Below are 25,771 nucleotides of genomic sequence, written 5' to 3' on the forward strand. Positions count from 1 at the left end.
ATGAGGGTGGGTTCTGATGCTTTTGTGGCTCTTTGAAGTCCTTTAAAAAACCTCATCTGTCAAGTGAATGGATTCTTTGCAATCTCCACAGCACCAATAACTCGCTTACGAGCCTGCTAATGTCAACTAGAGCTGCTCTTAATCCACATAATCATTGAATTTGTTTTGATTTTCTTTTTATTAATGAAAAAATACACACTAATTATTATATCATAAGGACTAGTTCATTGGGCGGCTGATCAGTTATACACATCGCTGATCGCCATGCTCAGTTAGATAATAAATGTGGAGCATTTACCCTTCAGAGAACATTCATTCATTTTATCACATTCACTTGCAGCTGAATCATGCTCATACTGTGTAGAACAATACAATAGACGTAAAATTGTACATTTTGTCCACACAAATGATTCCTCAAGTCATTTGAGTGAAGACCAATGAGATTGGCTCTTTCCATTGTTACAAGGTGAGGCCTTTCAAAAGTCTTGAATTGATTCAATTATACAGATAATTCGGCACTGTCGAAAGCGCTCTGTTTTACAATAATACCGAGCGATGCACAAAAGAACATGTTTGAGACAGCATTTATTGCGCCACAATGTGAACAGTGCAATAATCCTTCGCTGCTCCCAAAATCTTTTCACGTTGATCTTTCGCTTCATAAAGAGCACAGAATGAGCAAAACTGGGTTACATCAGTGAGATGAGAATGTAGACTCAAAGACTATTCAAAATTGAATGAGATCAGCACTCTCCTGTCCATTAGGATATTAGCTTTCAGGATAATCTATGCCACAGAGCCTGAGGTAATACACATTAGTGTGAATAAAATGACTTTGTCTTCATAAGAGCTTACGGTGATATCAGGCCATTTCTCTCTAAGACTCTTACGTTTACAACTGCTTTATTATTAAGAATTATGGTTAATGGTGTTGGACTGTGTATCATTGAATGATTTAATGCAGTGTTTTTACCGTAGACTATAAAACTAAAACTTTTAGTAACTGAAATAAAGCTGAAATAAAATATAAATATTAAAGGAAAAAATGTAACAAAACATTGTAAATAATATAACTGAAAACTAAATTAAATAAGTTTGTTGAAGTAATATAATTAGAATTGAAACAAAAATGAAGCTATATAGCAGTAAAAAACTAATAAAAATGACAAGCACACAACAAAATGACTAAAACTTAAGAATAAAAATAAAACATTGATACAACGGAAGATGGTGACATGAGTTTTTTTTTTTTCATTGAATCACTCATTCAACTATTTGAATCCAGGTAAATTCAGGCATGAAACCAGTGACTGTCTGAGCAAGTCAAACTCAATCATTCAAAAAAAGCCAAATCGCTTGTATGCTGTTGGACTGTCTAAAAAGAGTCCAATTCAATGTTAACTTCTTTATTAATTATTATTTCTGAGCTACAATATTGCAAACCCAAAGCTAAGCTTATGTTCTCCACTTAAAACAATGGAACAAATTGTGTTCCGTGATATTATTAGGATAAATTATATTATGCTAGGAGAAAATCAATTAAGATACCAGTCAAATAGAACACTATAAGAACCATAATGATGACAAAACATTATATGTGTAACCCCTCCAGTTCTACTCACACTGCTCAAAGCAGGATTCGAACTGAAACTAACTAGTGATGTCCGGTTCGCGAACGAATTGTTCGATTTAACCGGTTCTTCTTAGTGTACTGGTTGAACCAGTTCACCAAATCAGACTGAATCGTTTGAAACGGTTCGCGTCTCCAGTAAGCACTAATCCACAAATTACTTAAGTTATTCACTTTTTTAACGTGGCTGACACTCCCTCTGAGTCGAAATAAACCAATATCCCGGAGTAATTCATTTACTCAAACAGTACACTGACTGAACTGCTGTGAAGAGAGAACTGAAGATGAACACGAGCAGAGCAGCATGTGTGCAGCGAGCCGGATAACGAACGTACACGCCCACTGCTGGAGCGGTTCTCGTTCTCGAGTCAAGAACCGGTTGCATCGGTTTTCGGATCACCGGTACACTCAACCGAGAACAGTTTCTTTCAGACACGTCCGATTTGAGAAGCGATGAGCTGATTCTCGTTTTCGAGTCAAGAACCGGTTGCATCGGTTTTCGGATCACCAGTACACTGAACCGAGACCGTATCTTTCGGACACATCCGATTTGAGAACCGATGAGCTGATGATACTGCGCATGCATGTTATTTTTCAAGAGGACGAAAAGCATGCTATCCAAGTATTTTGTTAAAAATCAGATAGTGTGATATAAATATATTTTATTTTACTTTTTTAAAAAAGATGAATGTATCTAATCTGTGTACTTTGTTCAGTTGAAGATTCTGTTAGGTTATAGGCCAAACGGGTTTGTCAGGGAAGTTGGACAATAATTAAGACTCTGTTTAATAGGAATAAGGGATGATTTATGAAATACCTGTACTGTAATTATAGTTAACGATGACACATTCACAAATTGAGTTTGTAGTAAATAGAACATGAACACGAGTAGAGCAGCTGATGATATGAACGTGCGTGCAGCGTGACAGTTAGAGCGGTTCTCGTTCTCTAGTCAAGGTTTTTGGATCACCAGTACACTGAACCGAGACCGTTTCTTTCGGACACGTCCGATTTGAGAACCGATGAGTTGATGATACTGCGCATGCATGATTCAGCGTGAAGCTACCGAACAGTACATGATTGCCTACTATGACTGACACAGCACGTCTGAACCGAACTGGTTCTTTTGGACAACTCATTCTGTGCTAATGTTATGAGCGCGGGTAAACCGAAGACTTGAATGAATGGCAATCTGGCGAAACGTAAATTTATTTAACAAATAAATCGCAATGGATTATGTATAGTAAGTGGATTATGGTTTCTGTGCTGATGACAACTAATTTATTTACTTTATATCTTCAAGACTTAAATCCTCGTATGCACATCACTGCCTGTTACTGTATTTGGGTGTTTAGTTGCAAAACTTAATTGTAAACTTTTCAGATCATGATTATGATGTTTTAACTGACTGAAGTTATGATTACTGACTTTATATATTTGAATGTGTATTTTCATCCCGGCCCGGGATGATAGACTTGATATCATTATGTCATCGCGAATGACGTCATTACGTTAGGGCATAAAAGAACCGATTTTTTGAACCGGTTCATTGAAACGAACTGTCCGAAACAACCGGTTCGCGGAAAAGAACCGGACTTCACATCACTAACACTCACTTGCATTCAGGGGAGTGAGGTATACCTGCACAGCTCTCACTAGCTGGCCTCTGTTACATATGCAGTATTACCCTATAATGATGTTTTTTGAAGCAATAAATTGTGTTTCACATAGCCTGCATTGATTGCAGTAAAATCCCAAAATACACTATTCTACTGTAAAAAAAATATTACTAAAGAAAAGAAATATTATTAAACACTGTTAAAGTTGTCATGAGCTAAGAAATCAAAATTCCCTTGATCTTTTGACATATAAGAGATTATTGTGCAATAGAAACATATTGTAAGTTTCAGAACTCAAAACTTTTTCATTAATCTAAAAACATCTTATATTGAAGTCAGTCTGCCAAAATGAATGTACCACTTTATGATGTATTAGTGTGGTTAAGCAACACCCCTGCAGAAGAAGATCAACGCCTGTTTCTACATCACTGTCTGTTTAGCCCCACCCACCAATTCACGCACATAGCAGTTAAAGGGGTCATATGATGTTTTTTTAAAGATCATTATTTTGTGTATTTGGTGTAACAGAATGTTGGAGCAGCAAACGCAGGTCTACGCAGAAACGAAACGATAAACTTTATTTGATAAACTTTATTTTGAATGAAGTGCCAGACCGCGCCAGTAAGAACTTAGTCCTTTGTTCATTCCATTTTAGCGTAGATTCGTTTACAAACATATTGGATCCGACAGTAATATTGCACCACACAAGTGTGAGTAACTGTTTTCATTATGTGGTCACTATTGCTTTGTCTCTGCTTACATATCGTTTAATATGTACTGAATATTTATGTCTTTTTAACCTAAATCACAGCAGCGTCCATCTATAAAGGATGTAGGCTATCAAACATACACAATCATAGAAGTGGGCATTTACTTTACCTATTGAAACAGAGTGTTTTCCGATGAAGGGGTTCAAAACAGGACAGAAAATAGCCTATTACTTATAAATTGTTTTTTTCTGATGTAAAAATATTGATAACATAAGTGGACCTCTGAGAAAAATACAAAATAATTAAAAAAACAAAACAAAGGCTGTTTATGCTTTATGCGTTAATGTAAATCTACATTATATAAATTTAATTGCTAGTATACTTTTAGAAATGTACTGTTGTCTTTTGAATACAATTATTACAATGAACATAATTAATCTATTTTATAGGCAGTTTGGGCAAATGCACTGAACTTTCCATGTAAACAGGGAAAAGACCACCTAAGACAATGTACAGTACTCCTATAAATAGGTTCCAAAAGCAGTGAGTTTGTTGGTCTGCATGGTTTAACAATCAAAACTCAAACTGTCAGTTATAATGATCCATTCAATGCATTCTGCTTAATTTACTCTGCAGTATCCCACCAAATCACATAACCCACTGAATCACATTCTTCCTGCAGAGAATGCCAACAGAAGCTCCAAACTTTAACGATTTACACCATTTTGTCTTTGCCATGCAATCATTTTGGAAAGGAAATATATGTCCAAGTTCACATTTACGAGGCAGGAAGAATCCAAGTGAATTTTACAATTATTGAACAACGCAGGTCAACTGAGAATTAGACAACGTGAACATTGGCGTTCAGACCAAAGAGGCATTCAAAATAGATTCCTGCTTTGTAGAAATAGCCAACATCAGGCAAAACTGTCTCATGGGAGCTTATATGCCTGGATATATATTTATTTAAGTTTTATTCATTTATCACAAAGCACCTTTGATGTGTTTTTCAATATATCAAGAGACCCACATCTAGCAACACACACAATGCACAATCCAGAAAGGCTCCAGGATAACTCGGTGCTCGGCACTGACAGTATGGTCCTGCCTCTGCCCAAGAGAATGTGGGGCAGCCTAAGGCATCCCAAGACCCTCATATCCACAGTTGGTGATCTAGTTTTACAAGCATGGACATATGGGATCTGTTCATAATTTATGTACAATGTTGGAATGGTCTCCACTGACTCCTGTGGATCTAGCATCCTCAGTATACTACTTTTTTTTTTATATATAATAGCAATAATTGCAAATGAACAAGAATATCAGTTTTATAGGCAGGTTGGACAAGTATGGATGCTATATAATGGACAGCATGAACCAGAGAGGGGGTTTTATGCATTTTAAGGGCTGAATTACACACTATATCACCATCTTACTATACTCTTGAACGTATGTGTCGCTAGAGCAAATGGATACAGTCTAAACCAGTGATTGCAGGTCTGTTTTGATAGGATCAGAAATGTAAAGACAAAAATTCTAAATGTGCATAAAAACACAACAATATAAATCAAAAGATAAATGAAATAACACTAACACTTTACAATAAGTTTTTTTTATTTGTTAACATTAAACAAACAAAAAATGAACAATACTTCTAGAACATTTGTTAATTGTAACTTAATGCTAATTTCAACATGCATATTTTTTTTTAAATCAAAAGTTGTATCTGTTAACATTAGCTAATGCACTGAACAAACAATTAAGAATTGTAGTAACATTAACAAAGATTGATAATTGTTAGTCCAGGTTAGCTAATGCATTAACTAATGTTAAGTAACAGTTTTTTTGTAAAGTGTTACTATAATATTAATAATAAACAGTATAGATAAAAATAATAACACAAAACAAAACTTATTTATAAATGGGTTATATAAGTATAAGCAATTATAAATAAAAATGTTTGATTTTAGAGACACTGTTGTTTACTTTTGCCACTTCATAGTCTATATCATTTTTTTTTCCTGAAGCAAAAGCAGTTGACGAAGGGGCAATTCATCGCTGGCAATATGGGGGTTTAATAATAGCTGACTGTCTATGCATCAGAAAACAAAAAGGGGTGTGGTAAAAAAAAAAAACAAGCAAACAAACAAACAAAAAAAAAAACAGGAAAAATTCAGCCCCCATAATGCACTGGGCTCGATCAGACTATTTGTGAGCAGGGTAAATAGTACACAAATGGGGTAAATAGTATGTAAAATGTGTCATCCTGCAGACATTTGCTGAAAAATAAACGGCTATCTTGGTCCAGGTAACAGAAAAAATATACACATTGTTCATTTAATTATCCCGACATTACAACAATACAAAACTGGTTGAAAATTGGTTAACATACCCTTTAACCATAGTTGAGCTTATCATCTAACTGTCAGCTGTCTTAAACAATATAATGTTCCCCTTCAGGAACTCGAGACGCTGCGTCGAACGCTATAGGGAATGCCCATAGCGTTAGACGCAGCGTCTCGTTCCCTTCGGGGAACCATGGTTACATGCGTAACCTGGAGACGTTTTCATGTTTAAGCAAAAAAGATGACCTATGTGTCCATATCCACATATAACCTCTGGAACACAATTGAGGAATTGAGGAACATTGTGTTCATTACGTCAGATGGACGATAACAAGTTAAACATGATTCAGAGGACAACAACATACTGTAGGTAAGGACACACAGAAAGAGCAGCAGAGAAAAATGAGGGTGAGATAATACTAGATTGAAAGAGGACGAGAGATCAATGGATAATAAAAGCAAAACACAGAAAACAAGAAATCTTGAGATACAGTACATCCACTTTTGTTCACCAAACCCTACTAGTACATTTTTCTCAAGACAAGATTGAATGTGCAGTGCACTTCAGCACTTCAAACTCCTGCTGAGAGACAGAGAAACAGAGAGAGAGAGAGAGAAAGAGAGAACACAGTACACAGGATCCGGCCTGATGTTTAATTCATTCTATAGGTCCATGTCTCCATAACGAGAGTCCCCTAATTCCATGTGCAGCGAGAGGTAAAATGTTCATGCAGCAATTTTAAATCTTTAAAAATGTTCACGTTCACACTTGCACTTTTATGAGAACAGATTATAATGAAGCAATAAGCCATGAGAGACCATACATTACAGCTATTTTACTATGGTTAAAAGGGTTTCTTAGGCACAATGTGAAGCACAGTTCCTTAACCCAACTGTGTCAGTTTTCCACAATGATAATAATACATGTTTCTTGAGCAGTAAATCTGCATATTAGAATGATTTGTGAAGAGTCATGTGACACTGAAGACTGGAGTATGGCTGTTGGAAATTAAATTTAAATGTAAATAAATTTAAATATAAATCTTACCAGCCCCAAACTTTTGAACAGTAGTACATACAAGACATATATACTAAAATTTGGTTGATCTCACGTGCATATCACACAGAGCAGAACAAAATGTTATAATTTCATGTTAAGTGAATGAGTAAACTTTAATAATGCAACATAATGCCATTGATATGTAAGTATTTTACGTTTAATGTCTGCAAATGTAAGAAAGTGTAAGTTTTGTATTTTTGTATAAATTCTCATGAGATTACATTGGCATATATCAGCTATGATCATATGATCAGAATTCAGAGTATGAACTTTCCATTTTATGAACACGGTGTTTCGAAAGTATTCCATTAAAGATTGCACATGTCTTCTGCTTGCCCCCAGGTATAAAACATAAAAAAATCCATGAATTTCCACAAGCAAAGATTGGTGAACTCACTCCTGCAGCACATTCCTGCCTGTACAGTAGTCTATGTGGATTTGTAATAATATCTGTCTACTGGGCTTTAATGAGGTCAGAGGAAAATATATATTTTTTATATTAAAGGGAACATAATAGGTTAATTTTGAAATACCTACAGTGTTATTATTTTTACACATGTAGTATTAGCATCTCTAGACCCCCAAACAATCACGAAATCAATCTTAACAGAACAAGAGCGTTTACCTGTATTGCTCAATAGAGTTTGTGTGTATCATCTCACGTCTGAATACATTTCTCTTAATCACTTTACACAGTATGTAATCTCACATGAGAATCACTCCACAGTAACATGAGGGCCCATTTTCAGGCTATAAACTCCGCTGCACTGCGGCCCTGAATCTCATTTCCACACCACATGATCTATGCTTCATGGCGGCAGTGTTCCAACATCCAAATAATTTGAAATCAGCCTGCATCAACACACCTAGAAGGATCTGAATTCAGACATAACTGACAGCGCACTCTTAAAGGCACAATATGTATTTTTTCGCCGCTAGAGGGCGCATATTCAAAATAAACAGAAACAAAGGCGTAGTTTGATGACGTCGTGACTGAGTGTGGAATCATGGGAGTTGTCGTCTTCATCCCCACAGCCGATGCAATCCGACGGGCTCGGTCTATTAAAATGCACAACATAAAGCGTCTTTGGTGTTTCCATGTTTTCTACAAAACAAAAACGGAACTCGAGGGTGTATGACATCATTGGCAGGCGACACAATGACACTATAGACACGCTCCGTGTCACTAGTTAAAATTGCTTATTTCTCTGGATTTAAACATTCTTCGAAACATTTGTGATAATGTAAGTACACAAGTCAGCAAAATATATAACACTGTTCTAGTGGTTTTTGGATATTTTAATAAAACAATCTTACATATTGTGCCTTTAAGGCCTGTTCACACCAAGGACGGCAACTTTAACGATAACAATAAAGTTTTAATAATTGTCCTAATTCAGATGTCCACACCACAACTATAACAGTAACGACACAGAGAAATATTAGAACTGGAATCACTATTTTTCCAGCTAATGAACAATATAAACATTGACAATCAAAATTCAACTGACTTTTAATAAACAGATGACATAACTTCAGCTCAAGCTTATAGTAAACAGAATATTATCGTCTATTGGTGTGGAAGCTAATATAGTTATAGACCACTAAACAACAGTGTTTAGCTACTGCTTTTTATTATACATTTTTAATTTGATTGTTTTTACTTTGTAGGCCTGTGTGTGCAGTTTATATGCAATATTTACAAAAAATAAAATAAAATAAAATAAAATAATTAAATAAAAAATAAAATAAAATAAAAATGTTTTCAGGTGACCTAAAATAAAAGTGCTTCTTGTTGCCAACATATACAGTATATATATATACACACACATACATACATACATACACATATACATACATACACATATACAATACACATACAGTATATACTATATATATATATATATACACATGTGTGTGTGTGTCAGATTAATTAACTAATTTAAAAAAAATGGTTTTGAGGTTATAAAGTTATAAGTTAGCTGTTACCACTTTTTATAGAAAGAAGTTAGTTAAATATGGTGTAAAAACTATTTACAGGACCATGCAGTTTTCTTACACAGTCATATAAATCTTAACCTAAAATCTTGAGGTTTATTAAATAAAATCCATGACATGATATGAGTCAGCTATGCATTAGGTGACTTCTGAGATTAATGCCATAGCTGAATGCAGAAGTGTGTACCGCTTGAAAATGCCAAAGGAACCATTAACTGAACATTTTCAATGTGTTTCAGTTCAGTATTTCTGCAAGACTCCATTTATAAGTCCTGTAGGTTTAATCTTCTCACATCCTGAGTGAAACAGGAAATGCGTGGCGGATGAAGGGTTCTCCTGGACCCGTAAGAGGATGTCAGCTCCGGATTATCCTTACATGCTTTTATTCATATCTTCAAACCAATTATTGTCATTTGCACTTTTATATAGAAGGTTAATAAGGAGAGCACTCCTTTGAGCTGTATAGGAAATGAGGCTGTGGACAGGGAAAGGACGTGGTGGTTAGGTTGAATGGAGGAGCCACTCCAAGGTACTCTTTTCTTGCACCTTTCATGTCTTATTCAGTAAATCCAAGTGATCAATATTTGACCTATAGATGCTCCAAAAATGCCTGAGCACGGTAAGAGTCTATGTGTGTATGTTTTCCTAAAGGAAAAGAGATGGAAAGAGTCGAGTTGAAAGGCTTTTTTGACATTGGGATTTATTTGCTTTGTTTTATCAGATCATACCAATATAAAGCATGAATAAAACATATTCTGCTTCAAGGCCACACTAGTTCTTTCATCTTGTTTACTCCAGGTTTAGATAGAAATCATCACGGGAAACACACAATACAAGAAACTATCCTAAAGTCACTAATGTAAAAGTAAAAAAAAATAAAATAAAATCAACATTAACAATTTATATGAAAAATGGAAATGTAAAATGCTAAGGCTTTTTGGTATTTATATAGCAATGTGATAAACACACACACACACACACACGTTTAAGAAAAAGATTAGATTCAAACTGGTAACTCAAAACTCGTCTTTTTTTAAGGAACTGTTTAGAGTCATTTGTTCAAGAATATGACTAGGCCGGTTAAACTGTATGATTTAGATTCACAAAAAAAAAAAAAGAGAACCAACTCAATAGGGTCATTTGTTGGTGAATCAGAGCACATTAGTCATGTTGGATGTTTTTGATTCATCCAATAGAATTGACTCGAGAAAATCATTTCTTTGTGAATCAAACTACACTGGACTAGTTGGTTATTGTTTTTTTTATATACAGTTATTTTGCAGAACACCCATGTTTGTATTGCATTACATTCAATACAAACTGCAAATGCATGGTCCCAATTCAGGTAAAATAGTATGTCTTTTAGAGCGATACTGGAGATTCAACAACAGAAAACTACTAAACTAACTAGTCACTATTTCTTCACAAGTTTTTTTTTTAATTATTTGGAATTGCCTTGTTGCCTTCACTACATAATTTTAAATGGTCTTGAGGTGTGACCAAAGAGGTCTATAATACCAGGATAAATCTGTAAATTAACTTTCTCATTCATCTCAATGGCACTTTGCCAATTTTAAATCTGCCATTTTTGCTCATAGATGTAGTCCTACTGTCTGGTTGTTTTCAGCCAATCACTTGAGCCATAAAGTAAATAAAAATATAAGAAAAATGCTGTTTAAAATCTTTAACGCAAGTTAAAGCTGCAGTCCGTAACTTTATTTGTGTTCAAAATGTACAAAATTAATAAAGCAAGCGAGTACATCATGAATCCATTTTCCAAACTGTGTTTTTGGCTTATCCTGAATCACTATGGTACACCTATAATAAGTTTTTATATTCAGACTATTTCAGACTGGTGCTGGTGGAACCGCTGCAGAGTAGCCCATTACCTGCGTGATTCATCATAGACATAAACAGAGAGAAGTAGCTCTGGCTACAATGTTCTTGAGCAAGATGCACGTAGTTCTGTTTATTAACCGCAAGAGCGCCAAAAGTTATGGACTGCAGCTTTAATGTACTATCTATTTACACTTTAAAAATGGCAGGCTTCCTTATTATATTTTTATGTTATACAGAAACCATAATGGTGCTGATTGTAATGCAGCCCCCAACCAACAGGGGGCCATTCAAAATTGGCAACATAAAATTACAGTGAGAAAGTCCTTCAAGGCTGCAATCCCTCTGGCAGTGTGTGTGTGTGTGTGTGTGCAGCAGATAGTAGGCAGAGACAGAGAGAGGTGTCATACATAATTCATGCCATTCTCTGAGTATTTTCGGATCATTGTGACAGGGACATGACAGAGTCCCTCAGAGACCCGGGTAACACACAGCTATTCACTCACACACTCCACATCAACACACTCTCTCTGACGGCAGGGAGGAAACAGTTGGAGTCCTCCCACGTGACACTTAACACGCTTCTCTAGTATGACACATTACGCACAACATCTCAATGCTACGTCAAAGTGCTGCTCAGTGCACATACGCACAGAAACACACACACTCCCACCTTTTCATTGACTTTTAGTGTTTATATGAGTAATACAGAGTTTAATATTACATGTGTGTGACTTGGGAACCAAGAACTGGTTCTTATTCAGAACCGTGTTCATTAAAACTAATAATAATAATAATAATAATAATAATAATAATAATAATAATAATAATAATAAATAAATACAACAGTAATAACATACTAAAATACACTTATGAGTCTGAAACCATAGATCAGTTTTCAACAGCAACAACAAACGTACAGCCTGACAAGGTGAATCATGAATGAATGATTCTTATGAACCAGTTCTTTTGAATGAATCAATCTAATGACTCACTCACTGACTAAAATTAGAAATTTTTTGACTTACTGAACCATAAATGGTTTCTTTCTTAAATGAAATGAGAACTGTTAGTTTGTTTTGTAATTAGAATGTGTATAAATGATACTAAATAAAAATATGGTAACACTTTATTTTAAGGACCTATTCTCGCTATTAACTAGTTGCTTATTAGCATGCATATTACTAGCATATTGGCTGTTTATTAGTATTTATAAACAACAAATTAATGCCTTACTCTGCATGACCACATTTTAGATCCCATACCTAAACTTAACAACTACCTTACTAACAATTAATAAGCAGCAAATTAGGAGTTTATTAGGAGTTGAGGAAAAAGTCGAGGTTAATAGTGAATATTTGTTCCCTATTCTAAAGTGTTACCACAAATATTGTATTAAAAATAAATCTTTAATATAAAAATAAATAAATGTTATACTAATATGTTAAAGTATGATAATGTTAATACATTGGAAAGTAGTTAAAGGTAAACAATACATTATTTTTAAAAAAGAAAAATAAATAAATACATTTGAAATATGCAACCAAAAAAAAATAGCAAGTTAATTTACAACGAATCATTTTGAATCATGGCTCACTCACTGACTGAAACAATTACTGACTTGCTGACAAGAAAACTTAGAACTGTTACTGTTTTGTACTTAAAACTTGTGAAATTAATTGTAAATGCAAATAGTGTATGAAAAATCATGAAAAAAAAACATTAAAAAATGTATTCTATAAGTTAGTATTCTAATGTTCATGAAGACAATATAAATTCCATTTCAAAAAAGATTAAAATTAAAATACACATTCAAAAAGAAACAATGTTTTTGTTTAGTTTAGCCTATTTGTAAAATATGTGATTTGAACAAATTACTGTATGTAGGATAATAAAAAAAAGTCCTGGAAGAATTGTTAATGGAATTGCTAAGTACTGGAACTGGAAAACCATCCTTACCATTTCCTTCTCTAATGCACAACGAATGTGTCATTGTTTTATGTTAATGTATGGGGGAGTGTGTCATCCTGTGATTAAGAGCATGTTGCGCGTATAGGATCAGCTGGCAATGTGACCAACATTCACTGCGGGAGAACATATAGAACAGGCAGAAAAATCTGCCAGCACCCTTAGGACTCAAAGCAACTCAAGTGCAAACACACATACATAGGCAGACAAAAACACAGCACACACTCATTGCAGTCATCCATGTGCAAATAGTGCAAATGGAATGCTTAACAAACTGTCTAAATAAGGTACAACTGATTCTATTAGCTGACTGGCTACAGACTCCATTATGGCTGCTTGGCTGATGATAGAAATAATTAGTCTTTGACTCATTCTTATTCAGCACAAAAGCTCTAAAACATTCCCCATCATTAAATTTTGCTGGGATGCTATTTGGTGTCTGTTTTGTTTGTGACGTTTTGGGTTGTTGTCTAATGTGATGGGTTTGGGATTGCATCGTGATGGCTGGATAACTCTTACTAAATGAGCTCCTCTGCACTACTGCAGATTAACTGAAATACAGGCGAGTAGAAAAATGACGAGATGAGCTGAGACCTTGTTACAATCAGGAAATGCTTTCCAATAAAATTATTTAAGCTTCTTTTTCCTCTGGATTCGATATATGGACATCTAGAGCTGGACAGATAAACAGATCAGACAGATCCACAATAGACAGATAATTACCTCCCAGAGTCAATTTTTGTAATTTATCCCAAGACCGTCACAAGGTTTGACGCCGAGATATCGTCATCCAAGATTATTGAGCTGCTTCTGGACGGTCCCACCTCTAATTCTTCACTGCAGTATATAATTATGTCACACATGTGGGGCAATGGGCATCTCCAGCTCCATCAGTAGAGATTTAAGGTGCAATTAGTAAGTAATTGACTGTGTTTGTCGCTGTAATATTCTGATAAATATATTCTGTGCTAACCAGCTTCACTCGCCTGTGTGCTTTAGCCATTTCATTGGTCAGCGTAGGTCCTAGGGAAATACGGAGAAAATATTAGCAGAGCACAAATCTGTGTAGATTCTGGGAAGTGCTGGGCTGTCACGCTGGAGGGACTTTTGGACCGTAAATCTCTGACAAAGGGCGATGCTTGCTAGAAGGGATAATCCAGTTGTTTTTGACTCTGTTTCTCATCTAAACCAACACTAACAGCATTATTTCTCTCATGAGGAACTTACAGATGCATGCAACACTTTCAAATGCTGCAATCTGCCACTTTTGATTCTAAAAAAAAAAATTATTAATGTCTTAGGAAACTGCATTTATGTTAGACCACTGAGAATTATGATCATATACTGTATAATAATAATAATAATAATAATAATAATAATAATAATAATATGCATATAATTGGAAAAAAAACCTCTGAACGTGTCCAGCACATCCCATAGATCAGTGATCCTCAACTCTGGACCTTGAGATCCACTTTCCTGCAGAGTTTAGCTCCAACCAGTGTTGGAGAAAGTTACTTTTAAAAGTAAAGCATTACGATATTGCGTTACTCCCTTAAAAAAGTAACTAATTAGGTTACTTAGTTACTTTTTATGGAAAGTAATGTGTTACGTTACTTTTGAGTTACATTTTAAATCTGGGCAGGGCTTGCTTGTTTGTTTTTAATATAAAAAAATAATTTTACAAATGTAAAAGCCCTTTCACACCAAAAGTGAAATGAATACGCCTCAGGCTGAAGGAAATGTAAATTCACATCTGTACAGTAGAGGGTGCAGCTCAAACAAATTGCATGAAGAATATGATGCTGGAGAAGAAAGTTTAACACTATTCAGCAATAACAAAAATGAAACACAAATGTGTCATTTTTGCTTAGTATGGTTGAATTGGATCAATGAAGGTCAGTAGCAAAGACATTGGTTAATAAATTAGGATTAAATAAATGATATTTGTCTTATTTAACGTAATTATTGCAGGTTTGTGTAATATTCTGAGTTTGCATTTAGTGAATAGTGAATCTGTTTTTGTGCAGGTGAGATGAGTAAATACATGTTCATATTTAGTCTAGAACTACAGTAAGCATCATGTTTACACCGCGCACACAACGCCTCTGCACTTACTCCCGATTTCTCTCAACATGGCAACACCAGAGCTGTCAATCAAGACATGGGAAACAAAGTAACTGGAGTTAAAAAGTAACTCAGGTATTTCCTTCTAAATTAAAAAGTAATGCATTACTTTACTAGTTACTTAAAAAAAGTAATCTGATTACATGACTTGCGTTACTTGTAATGCGTTACTACCAACACTGGCACCAACCCTAATCAAACACATCCGAACAAGCTAATCAAGGTCTTCAGGATTACTACAAAGTTGCATGTAGGCATGTTTAATCCAGGTTGGAGCTAATCTCTGCAGGAAAGTGGATCTCGAGGTCCAGAGTTGAGGACCCCTACCATTGATGTTAAACTGGACTGAGATCTGGGGAATATGGAGGTCAAGGCAACATCTTGAACTCTTTGTCATGTTCCTCAACCATTCCTGAACAATTTTTGCATTGTTTCACGGTGCATTATCCTGCTGAAAGAGGCCACTGCCATCAGGGAACATCATTGCCATCAAGTAGTGTACGTGGTCTGCAAAAACCTTAAGGTCTGTGGTACATGTCAAAGTAGCGTCCTCATGAACAAAACACATAAGCACAAACTCTTTGAGGCACCGTGCTGTACAATAATTTAGTCTATTCTAGACCAGACGGTCCCACACACACACACCCATAGCTTCTCAGTAGAATATTGCCCATTGTCTCCACTGGCCTGCAATCTTCCTGATGCCAGTTCAATGGCTGCCCTTCTGTGCACAATTTTTGGTAGGTACTAACCACTGCATACCAGGAACAGGCCAACAGATCTGGCATTTTGGAGATGCTCTGATCCAATCGTATAACCATCACTATTTGGGCCTCGGCAAAGATCTTTTTGCTTGCCCGTTGTTCCTGCTTCCAACACACTGAATTCAACAACTGACTGTTCATGTGCTGTCTAATTTATCCCATCCCTTGACATGTGCCACTGCAATTACATAATCAATGTTACTCACTTCACATGTCAGTGGTTTTAATGTTGTGGCTGATCAGCATTCAGTGTATATTTGAATGCAGAAAAGTCCCTGATGAAACTGTAAAATTTAAACTGCAAGACTAGGGATGAATCAGTATTTAAATTCTGGCCAATACCGATAAGCCAGTAAATATATTTTTCATGTCATGGCCGGTAACTGATAAATAGCTGATACAAAAATGTGCATTTTGTCTAAACAAATAAAAAAAAATAACACTACACACTAAAACCACTTATTTTAAATACTGAGTGAATGTAGGCATCACAACATTATAATGCACAGTATGAAGAATTAATATTAATTTACTAAAAATACATTTACCAGTGTTATTAAACTATTTCTGTTTTTTTTTTTTAAATTAGCTTGAAATAATGGATAGTAGCATACACAATTAACTATACAAAATCATCCAATGTTTACAAAAATATAATAAGAAAGAAATAAACTCTGATATCAGCCTATATCCAATATAGTAATGATATATCATGCGTCCCTACTTCTAACTTTCAAATTTGTACAAACTGTCCAATATGTCTAACCAACCATCCAATAAAGTGTTGTGACACCATCTAGACACACATCTGTAAACCAGCTTTTGATAGAAACAGCAGATTCAGACATCAAAGTCTGATATCCCGAGTGGCAGAACTGTGAGCTGAGATCTCCCCCCAGACTGAAAACTGGAGAGTGCTTTTGTTCTGTTCACTTACCCCTAACATGATGGATCACTTTGATTAGAGCTCAGCAGTTCACAACATCTCACATCTGAGAGCCTCCTAACAACTTTGATTTTCACAAGTCTCTTGCGCACACACACGCACGCACACACGCGCACCCACACACGCGCACCCACACACTAAGAACTACAGTATGTAAGAGAAGATGGATGTTGAGGAGCAATGACTAGACAAGCCAACACATCACTATCAAGTGATATATACTGTAAATCATCTGAGAGAAAAATAGAGCGATCAAGAAAGAAAGAACATCGGTCAGGCAATTAAAGACCCATGAAATAAAAAAATAAAAAAAAAGAGTTTTGTGGATTTTAGTTGTTATTTGTTCGATAGGAAAAGTCTTGCAAAATCATCATTGCTTACCTTAAGTTTAGAAAATATTAGGATGAAATTTATTTTCCTATGAAAAAGAGAGAAAAAGGAGAAAATAGTGCAAAGCTAATTTCTAGTCTTCTCTCTTGCTTGTCATGGATAAGCCGAGCTGAAGGGATGATAATAAGGAAATACAATCAATACTCCTCCATCAGCTCCTCACAACTCACCTTGAATAAAGCCATCTTCATCTAAGACATCCCTCTCACACGGTCTCTGCTCCTCTCTCTGCATTTGTTCTCTAACGCAGAGGACATGACTTGTGTTTCAGTAACAGAAAGTAAAATAATACGAAAAAAGGCACAGAAATAGACTTTACACACGTCACATTATTAACCTGGTGTCATTCTAAACCAGTGGTTCTCAAACCTTTTTAATTCCAAGGACCCCCAACCTCCACAAAAATAATCAGTGGCCCCCTGACTTTTCCTGTTGTTTTTGGTTTACTGGATAACTTTTTTTGTTCAAACCCACAATTTCTACCAAATAAAATATTTTAGAGCTTAACATAACTAGAAAAAAAATAGTCATTACAAAAATGCTCATGGAGTTTTAGATGTTATTAATTTACATAACTTTCCTGATATAACCTCATATAAGCAGGTTTTTTCAAGACAATGGGGAATTATTTTGTTGTTGTTTTTTTAAAGCTTTTTAGGTGTTTTCGATCATTTTAATGATTAATTGTCTTATTTTAAATCATTTTAAGTTCTCTTGAGTCTCCTTTGCAAGTTTGTTGAGGCCCCTAATGGACCCCAGCCCCCTGGTTGAGGACCACTGTCCTAAACCTTGGGTTAACATAACCTGTTTTAATACCTGTAGGGTGACCCTATGTCCTCTTTTTCCTGCACATGTCCTGGCCAGGATTTCTTAATTGCCTGAAATGTCTGGGTTTCAGGTTTGTTTTCCTATTGATCCTGATTTAGCCAGGTTTTAAATTTTTTTTTTAAATGCCTTAAACTCTGGGTTTAAACAATGTTAAAACACATTTAAGTGTAGAAGTGAGAAGAGAAAGGAGTAAAAAGCTCAAAGAAAAGCTTCAGACAGAGAGATACACAGTTCCCTAGACAGATTTATTTACAGTCTAGCATGTATCTAAGCTTCATGCCTCCAGTTTGCTTCATAAGGTTACAAATGAGCCCATTAACACAGCAAAAAACTACCCTGTAAGAAACAGACAGCTGATACCTTACCTACATCAATCACTACCCCCCACATGGAGCACAGACAAATGTGTGCAGCTAATGAGAGATGGATGTCGAGACCGAGAGAGAAGAAAGATTTTTTGCTAGAATGTGCATTAACACACATCGGAGTTAAAACACACGCACACACTATTCCAAAAGGCTTCAGTGCACAGGCAAGTATTACTGAGTTTAAGCTGTATTCATTTAACTGCCATCATTGTAGGTGTCCATTCTGCCTGTGGCATGTCATGCCCTCAAAAATACACATAATATGACATGTGTATTAGTCTTTAACCCCAACCTTTGACCCCTCACACTTCAATTCCATTACATTAGGGTTCAATTATGCCTGTATTTAGCTTTGTCCGCATTCATTTGAAATGGATGTTAGTTCCAGGTGTAAAGTTTGTCTTAGAATCAAAAACACATTTGTGTTAAACCTGAGGAATGGAAGGTTTCCTGTGTTCAATACAACCCGCATCCAGCAAAATATCTTTTTTTATATACATCTTATTGGGTCTTGCTTCTACAGCAGTCATATCATATCATAGTCATATCTACAGCAGTCAAATCATACAGAGAGAATATCATTCTCTCTGATTTCTCATTTTACAACACACAACACAAAACACATCCAGCTAAGCAGAATTTGCATTTCTTTCATGAAAACTCTTGGAAGATTTTAGCATGGTAATGGATATGACAATGTTCATGTATTTGGTCTTGGTAGAATAGATCTACTACACTGCTGCTGCTGAATTGCTGCTGCTGTTGGTTATTGCTGTAGTTGTAGATTATTGTTGCTGCTGCAAAGCAAAGCAAAGCAAGTACAGGAACTTGCTACTGCCAATACATATGCAGATACGGTGCTGCGAGTATTTAAGACATACTGCTCCTGCACAAATAGCATATATAATAACCCGTAGCAGATCTATACAGGTGGAGCTGGGGAAGGAGAAGGGTTTCAGAGGAACTCTGAAAGTGCACTGCGAACTGTTCTAGTGAATGGTAACCAGCCATTTAAATGTAAAGCAGCAAGCTTATTGGCTGCATATGCAACATGAACCAATCAGCTTGTGCCAAGTAGTTTAACGCTGTGAATGCCATCAATTTGTGTTAATGACCCATCAGCCTGCGTCATCTAGAGTTTCATGACAGAACTTGGCATTTTAGCACCAGCAAACATATAAAACTGCAGTTTGGGCAGTGTGTCTTATTAACAATTTTTATAAATATACAGTAAATAGCACATTTGAAACTGTGCCTTGCTTCTGTATCAGCCATACCACACATTGTTTTTAAGGTTTCTTATTGTGCCACAATTGGGTTTTTAATTATAATTTTCACCTATCTCTCTAATTTCTCATTATTGTTGTTGTTGTTGTAGTAATAATAATAATAATAATAATATGAATATTAATACTATGAATTAATATACATTAAATTGTTACTGTAGTCAATTGGACACAATATTAATCATGACATGGCTACACAGCACTACAGTGAATAAATAGCTAATTTGTCACTTTTTCTCTCTCTTACCTGCTGACCTGTGCAGCTCAGGGTGAGCCAGTGTAACGAATCAGTCCACTGAAGGCGAGTTGAAGTGAGAACCTAAGTGCAGTTTATTTACAGTGTGATCCAAACAATAATCCGTGACTTGACTTGACATGAACAGACTTGACTTGACATGAACAGACTTGACTTGACTATAGCAAACAAGAGGGTCACATGACAAGAACAAACCAATGGGAAACAAGACACATGACTAAGACTACCAATCAGAACATGACACATACACAAGGCAGAGATACATGAGGGCAAGGGAAGCAGGACACTGACAGCATGAAACAATTACAAAATAAAAGACATGGAAAACACAAACATGAAACAAAACCCAAACACCAAACCCCACATTACAGCCAGGAACATTAGCTCATCAACTCTATCAAACTTTTCATCCTTTTAGTGCATGCAATTAATGCATAACACCTTAATTTAAATGAAAACTATTTAGATAATTAACTTCTTTAGCTAATTAACTGCTTCAGCTTCAGTAATTTATATGGCACATCTATTTTTGTATGACGTGACTGGTGTTTGCAATGCTAATAAATAATTTGATTTAATATTGTCATTGAATGCAGAACCTAGAGGCTAATGAATATTTGCCAAAGACTGAATGACAAGCACGTAAGAAATGGAATTTCAGTAGAGTTCCCAATAATTCACTGCTAAAATTATTCTAACAGTGCAATGCAAGTATTATCTAATCAACAGCAAAAGCAACATGTCTCGCTGTCCAGTGCCCAGTCTTGCATTACTTCTGGCTGTTTTCAGATATTAGAAAGAAAATATAATTATATGCAACCATAATGCATCATATATTTATGACATTTGTCCCCAGTTGTCTTGGGAACCATCCACCGCATTCTCTTTTTCACTATTTTGTAAGGTAACCAAGGTGATGCATCACATCTCACATGATCTTTGCTTCAATGTTATACATTGAAGCCTAAGAGATCAGTCAGTATGGGGCATCGTCACTAGACTTTAATCATCGTCACCATAGTTACCACACACCTGCATTCAAAGTCATGTAATTAGTCACTTTATAAATACCTTTTGTCTTTGTAAAGACTTTAGTGTTGGCAACTCATTTAGAATCCCTGTTCCTTGCATTCACTTGGCTGGTTCGTCTGTCATGGCTATTTGCCATTTCTGGATTCCACTCAATCTCTAGATTATCCCCACACTCTGCTTAGCCTGATCCCTTCAGGCAGGAGGAAGGATGACAACACGCATCCACCTTTGCTCAATTTCTAGTAGGCAACAAACTAACAAAAACAAATGAACACTATAAAACCACCAGGAACTCAGTTAACCAAGGCACTGAACATCTGCGGCAATCCATCATGCCTCCTGTATGTAATGCAACATCAGAAGTCTTAAGAGGAAGAGCAATTACAGAGGCAACTTCTCTCATTAGCCTATGAGTGGTTCACCTACATCATGAACTCATTAAAATTCTCAGTGAACCTGTGGTTTTCTGTGGATGACTCAGGATCCTCACGGAGATGAGGTGAAACACTGAATTACGTGTGTTAGGACTCTGTTTATTGAATTAAAAATTCATTAAATGTTCATTAAAAGTTCAGGGTCATTAAATTATGCTTTGGCAATACATTACATTTCAAAAGTCTGTTTATTTTTTAAAGAAATGAATACTATTATTCAGGAAGGACTATTAAAACCGATACACAATTACAGTAAAGACGTACAAAAGATTTCTATTTCAAATAAAATCTGTTCATTTGAGCATTCTATTCATCAAAGAATCCTGAAAAAATGGATCATGGGTACATGGTATTGGTTTACAAAATTGATCATAAGAAATGTTTCATAAGCACCAAATCAGCATAATGATTTCTGAAGGATGATGTGACTGCTGAAAATTCAGCTTTGCCATCACAGGAATTAATTGCATTTTAAATAGAAAACAATTGCAATAATATTGCACAATATTATCCTGAAGCTGTTTGATATTAACTTGGGTATCACCTTCAACTTGCATGCCCTGGACCAGTAGAAAGACTAAACTAGAATGTTTCTGAAGCTAATACTGTAGCACTTCACAGCTCATGCTTTGACTATCTTCATAATTTACTTGTTCGGTTTAATCCTCTGAGGTGCCAGCAGTCAGTAATTGGATTAACCACAACAAACAAACATAAGACACCGCTAAGATTATTAATGTTACAAAGAACACAGTACAGCAATAACAAATGGAAAGGACCAATTTACGATTAATTTTGGAGCACGCGCATAAACACACACACACACACACACATTCAGTTCTGTACTGGAGTATGGTGGAGCATAGGAAATAAAAAAAATCACACCTACAGTGCAACAAAGAGAAAAGTTTCTGGAAAGTTTGAAATATTCATAATGTATGAAACATAACAATCTAAATATAATGACTTTCTTTCATAAGTGCAATGGCACCACGAGTGTGTGAGTGGAGAAAATGGGCAGATAAATGAAATTCACAGAGCATGTTTTGACAACTTTAATACTTTTTAACTCTTTCATGTCTAACAGCTTTATTTTCTCAGCATGCAAACGCAAGATCCTATAATTGCAGTCTGGTTGATAATATATTATTAATTTGTGCAGTTGATCTTATACTGACTTGGATGTTTGAAACTTTGGGAAGGACATAAGTAATTAAATGGCAAATAAGCTGGATTCAGAACAGAAAGATAGAAAGAAAGAGATAGAGGGAGTGAGGGAGGGAGTTGTTTATCTTTATGCCTCACATAGACAGCAGTGATGGATCAGCAATTTTCATGTTGTTCCTCATATATTAGGAGACTCGTAGGCTTATTGCTCTTGGTTTAAACATTTCAATATCAAACAGCTACACAGCGTACAATGCTTTGAATTCATAACAGCATTTCAAAAGAACAGCAACTTGCTTTCAGATGTATTTACAACCCGAGGAGAGCTGGTTGCTGGATTATACTCTTTTTTTTTTTTTTACTACATATACTAAGTGACTTTTACAAGCTGCTACAGCACTACAGTGAGTAAATATTATTATTATTATTTTATTATTGGTTTATTGTTTATTAATGTTATTTATTATTAATCTATAAAGTTGGTGTGTGTGTTACATAAAAATACACAATATGTTTTATTAAAGAAATTATAATTTATTATTATCATTAAGTAGGATTATTATCCCAATGTTAGAATAGTCAGTAGACAAAAACCAAGATGACCTTAATTGTTTATTAATATGAACAGTTAACATAGTGCCAGTTTGTTTGTATTTAGAGGTCAAATTTTGGGGGGAAAATGCATCGAAAGCTGATATTCTTGCAGAAGCAGTTGCATATTTATAAAGCTGTTGTTAAACAGAGTGCTGGTGTTAAGTGACCATTATAGCACAGACTGAACTTCATAGATGAATTTCTTTCTAAAAGCCAGCTGCAAAGTGTTTCAATTGATCTTTGAGCTCATGGGGGGAAACAAACAAACAAACAGACCATTTGTGGTTAAGAAACTAGAGTCGCAACACAAAGATAGCTAGCTGAATTCAAGATCAGAACCTATACATCATAAACCAGCCTTGAACAGCATAAAAATTCAAGCTAATATTAGCTGATTCTTTTTAACAGAGTGGACCAGATTTTAACGAACAAGACATAAGCATGTCCTCCTCTGCTTGAAGTGAAAGATCTACCTGCATCCCTCAGGCCTGGTCACCACAACATGCAGTTCAATGAGAATGACAGCGTGAGGTACAGAGCACGCTCTCTGTAATGAACCCATAGCATTATGATTCTAATGAGAGTCATTTACTTATTGCAGGTCAAGCAGAGGACAGTTTCTATCCGCTACAAAAGACAAAGAACATGAAGTAACCTATTACAAAAACCAACAAATGACAGGATATATACATGGACACATGAAAGGACACACAGAACTGTAGTTATAACAACTGCACAGTCTAACATCATCATAGCTTTGAAAGAGAGGATGATGACAGCAAAAACTTCAAGCAAACCTGATCCTTCGATCTGTTTGTAAGTCTGAATGACCCAGAGATCTGCAAAAATCACACAGTCTCTGTGTAAGATGCCTTTCCATTGAGATGCCGCGTATCAACAGCATTGAAACTGATGAAGAGCTCTTATGGAGAAAGCTTTCATTGGAGAAAAACTGGAGAGAGTGTGTGCGAGAAAGTGACTCAAGGAAAGCACTTGCCTGACTTCCTGCCATGGAAAATGGCTTCATAGCCTGACCAAATGTTATTATCAACCCAGGCTAACTGGAAAACGTGCCTGTGGATAAAATTTTGTCAAATTCTTGCACGTTTTACAACACTTTCAAAGTGAAAAGTTCAAGGAGTGGCGCTTAAAACGCATTAAGTTTTATCCGAAACAGATGAAAGTGAACCTGTCAGTATTTGATTATGTTGGTTGTTGTACATATCACAGCAGTTTGGGAATTAAATGTTCGGTGATTGTCTTTAAACGGTTAATGTTCTATTACATTTGAAAATAATGTGCCATTCACACTAAACCATAACCTAAACCTTACCAGTTGTGTAACAAAAGCAAACACGAGATAAAAATACATTTGTTGAAGCAACCATGGCATTTTAGCTTCTAGATGTCTTTGAGCTCTTTTATTGTAACTCATGTTTCACAGGACTTGTACCAGAGCATTCTGCATCACAAGTGCAATGCTGTACCAGGTGAGCTACCAAGCAAGTTTACTAGCCATATGGGACTAGTTATGTGTTGCAAAACATCTACATTTCTTAGTTTACAAATCATGAACTTGCCACGTGTATGTTCCCGTTTAGTTCCTGTTGTCCTTATTTGGTCCTTCCAGTTCCTTTTCCCATTATTAGTATCACCTGTTCCTTGTTGTTAGTTATCCCCATCACCTGTCTGCCCCTCGTTATCTGCCCTATTTAGTTCTAGCCCGTTCTGTTCTCCCTTGTCTGGAATTGTTTGTCAACTCCTTGTGCTACGTGTGATTCCCTGAAAAAAAGAATTGAACTCCTTTGTTTTGTACTCCTTGTCTCCTCGTTCCTCGCTCCGTGCTCCTCACAGTAGCAACCCGTGACAGAATTCCAGACCCACACAAAAAGTGAGCTGCGACTTTTCCTCGTGTTTGTTTTTTCCGCTTTTTGAAAAGTCGAGTATTCCTGGGAGTTCTGCAGGCTCGCCATGGCTACGGCCCTCGATGACGCCACCATTAATTATCTGTTCTGGCTCGGGGCCAACTACCATCTCCCCGTGGACCTCCCAGACACCACGGGACTGAGCTGTAGGGAAGGAATCCTCCGGTGTCTGGAGAGCGTCCTGCCCCGAGCCAGAACCAGCCCGCCGTCCGCGGCCTACTCTAGTTCACCGGCCGTTAATATGGCAAGCCCAACGAACATTAATATGGCAAGCCATGCATGCGTTCATGAGGCCCCAGTGTCGGTTCCAGCCCCAGAGCTCGCTCCAGTGTCTGCTCCAGCCCCAGAGCTCGCTCCAGTCTCAAAACTCACTCCAGTGCCAGCTCCTCGAAAGAGCTTTGCTGTGCCTGCTCCTCCAGAGCACCCTCCAGTGCCAGCACCATGTAAGCGCTACCCTGATCCCCAGTTCAGCCCAGGAAGGGCTCCTG

The 25,771-nt window shown here is 36.2% G+C and overlaps 1 protein-coding gene across 2 annotated transcripts in view; it reads right to left on the reverse strand.

Moving 5' to 3' along the window:
* The window catches only part of LOC107664711 (disks large-associated protein 3-like), a 74,275-nt gene that overhangs the window by 44,620 nt on the left and 3,884 nt on the right, over nt 1–25,771 (reverse strand). Inside the window, exon 1 of one of the 2 annotated variants that reach the window (XM_016455360.1) lies at nt 20,123–20,186. The exons of the other annotated variant lie outside the window; for it this stretch is intronic. The gene's annotated coding sequence lies outside the window, so the exon portion shown is untranslated. Of the gene's footprint in view, nt 1–20,122; nt 20,187–25,771 lie in introns of those variants that run through there. 2 annotated transcript variants of the gene reach the window in all.

This window comes from Sinocyclocheilus anshuiensis, unplaced genomic scaffold, assembly GCF_001515605.1.
Source record: "Sinocyclocheilus anshuiensis isolate Anshui unplaced genomic scaffold, SAMN03320099.WGS_v1.1 scaffold523, whole genome shotgun sequence".
NCBI classification, from domain to species: domain Eukaryota; kingdom Metazoa; phylum Chordata; class Actinopteri; order Cypriniformes; family Cyprinidae; genus Sinocyclocheilus; species Sinocyclocheilus anshuiensis.